We start from the raw sequence: 2,727 nt of genomic DNA on the forward strand, positions 1-2,727 counted from the left end.
AAAACTTTCTTCCACTTCTCAGGTCTGAGATAAATTTGGCTGACTTTCATGTGTGTTATTAAAACAGCACAGAAAGTGTGCACATTTTTATATTAGAAATAATAAGAAGATACAGTTAATGTGGACAAATCCAAAGTTCTCTGCTTGGCCAGGGAAGTAGTGCAGTCTCTGTCCATGGAGACTTTTAGGGTGGGGCTGGAGAAAATCTTGAGCAAACTGGTCTGATTTCATAGCTGACCCTGCTTTGAGTATGAGGTTGAATAGAGACCTCCTGAGGTCCCATTCAACTTGTTTGGTTTTTTATCGTTATTTTATGATTCTATGATCTTAATTTTTGTGTATTCTAGTCAGGTTGTAGTTGTTTCCCAACTGTACTCCTGAAATCAGATACATTTATTATCTGAAGCCAAAAGGCATTGAGTGTTTAAAATTCTCTTCACTTAAAAATGTCAGAGAGCGAAGTTTTGATTTAATTCGAAGTTTTGATTTAATTCTTGCAATTAAATGCTCTTGAATGTATATGGTTTTATAGCTAACTTGCAAGTGATTGTGGTTCATTGGGTTCAAAATTACTTTAGTAACATTGACCACTAAAATGGAATTTCCCTATATCAGGAAAACATATTACTGCATTTGGAAAAATAGCAGAAGACTGGAAAATGTTTACATAAATAAAAGAAGAAACAGCCCCGGGTTTTAGTCTGAGGTAATTAAAACAAATGTGTTCAGAAAAACAGAAAAGCACATTTATCAAATGAGATAAAAAATGCATTTAGTCAAATACCTAGTCTCTAGCAGTGTCCAGTATGATGATGATCTGATGCAATAATAAAAAAAAGACAAGCGATATTTTTATTTAGCCCAGGGACTTGCTGAATCCAACATGCCTGCTTTGTGCTTAATGTGGTCTCCCTCCTATAGTTTTGTGTGATCACTTTTTAAACTCAGATTGGGATAATGAATAATACCAAACATACTTGGGGAACTAGAGACAAATTAATACTTAATAATAATTACATACAGGCACAACCGAAACATATATTACTGGTAAAATATTAATTTTGTGCTTCTTTACATTGGTTTATTTTGGTGTTTCAGTCAAGTAGTACATCATGGCATTGTTAATAAATTTAAGAGACCAGAAAGGTAAAATCCTCACAAAGAAAGAGGGAAAAAAAATTAATGCGGTGGCTAGTATAAAGACATAAAATCAGTAATGCCAGACAGTTATGATACTCCTTGCTCTGAATATACTGAGTACCTGTCATCTCAGGCAGTGAGTATGATTTATATTTTTTGATGGAAATAGTATCTGAGTGCAAGCCATTTGCTAAGACCAATTTGAAGCTAATTGTTTCTAAAGAAAAAGATCCAATCTTAATTGTGAAGCGGTACGAAGAAAGATGGGTCAGAATAATTTAAAAGAGCTGTGTGGATATGTGATCTAATTCATGCAATATATGTTGATACTAATTATAGAGAAGTATAATGATTAATAGGTTCTTAGAAGGATTAAATCAGTTTGAATTAAAATTTATCTTTAAATACCACTAAATCTTGCTTTTGTTACTCATATGTATACAGTTATTCCACTAACTTTGAAAGTCAAGGCCTTAAAATATGTAGTGCAGAACAGAGCTGGCAAGTTAAAGTCAAGAGGAGTTAATTTGTATGCATGCTGGGCAACTTAGAAGGAAACTACCAAAACTCTGCTATGTATGTTAGTTTTCACCTTTGTTTCCTGCATTTTTTTTCTCAGAATGGCAGTGAACTCGAAGGTGAACTCTGGTGTCTAGCTCCCTTAATTGAAGCAACCTTAACCTATTAATAATAGGCCCTATTTTAGTCAGCAAAATATGGACTATATATATAGCATTTAAATCAGTGTATTTACTTACCTAGAAAACATAAAGTAATTTTGTGTTTCTGTTGTTGCACTTGGAAGAAGGGTTTTAGTGAGATATCAAATCCAGGAGATATGAAGACATGTTTAACTTCAGTAACTCTTTAGTTCTGCTTTTTTTAAAGTGCTAAATATCTGCAGTTGTGAATGTCATTAGATTGATGCAGCTGTTTCTGTTGTAGGCAGATGAACAGTTTCTTTAAATATAGAAGCAGCTGTAGTAACTTCTTGATTTTGCCTTTGCATGAACCTCAAAGAACTTGACAGCTTTCTAAAGTCAAACCTGGTAAAATGATGTGCAAAATATGTATAGTAATTTCTTAAGCTACTTCTGAAATGCAGCAATTGCTCTTTGACTACCATATGAGACAACTGTTGAGAACAGAAGAATATTGACTTCCATGTTCATGTTTACACCTCAGAAAAGTAATACTTCTTGTTAAGATCTGGTCTTTGTGAAGGTTTGTTTTCTCTCCCATCTCCATTTGCAAGAAGGAAAAGATCCTACTACAGGACATTTAGAGTTAATCAGTTGATTTAGTTGATCAGAATTGGAGTGTGTCTCTTCCAAAAGATCTGGAACAGACAACTGAATAATTTAAGGAAGAAAGGAAACAGTAGGAGAGAACAACTGCAACAGTATCATGGGTTAACAAATTTGATGAGAAAAGACAGGTGGAAAAACAGATGTGCAGAGAACAAGAATGCCATAAGTAGGAATAGGATTTGCTTTTTATTTTTGTAGCAGTTGGCTCTATCCATGTGTTGCTTTTCTTTACAGTATCTTGACAATTCCTTTTGAATGACAATTGGAAGTAGGGAAA

At 33.8% G+C, this 2,727-nt stretch overlaps 1 protein-coding gene across 1 annotated transcript in view; it reads left to right on the forward strand.

Annotated features, from left to right (window-relative positions):
- LOC104544749 (dimethylglycine dehydrogenase, mitochondrial-like) overlaps positions 1-2,727 on the forward strand; it is a gene marked incomplete at its 3' end in the record, with an annotated part of 17,317 nt that overhangs the window by 3,578 nt on the left and 11,012 nt on the right. The gene's annotated exons all lie outside the window — the stretch shown is intronic.

This window comes from Mesitornis unicolor, unplaced genomic scaffold, assembly GCF_000695765.1.
Source record: "Mesitornis unicolor isolate BGI_N332 unplaced genomic scaffold, ASM69576v1 scaffold29988, whole genome shotgun sequence".
Taxonomy (NCBI): Eukaryota; Metazoa; Chordata; class Aves; order Mesitornithiformes; family Mesitornithidae; genus Mesitornis; species Mesitornis unicolor.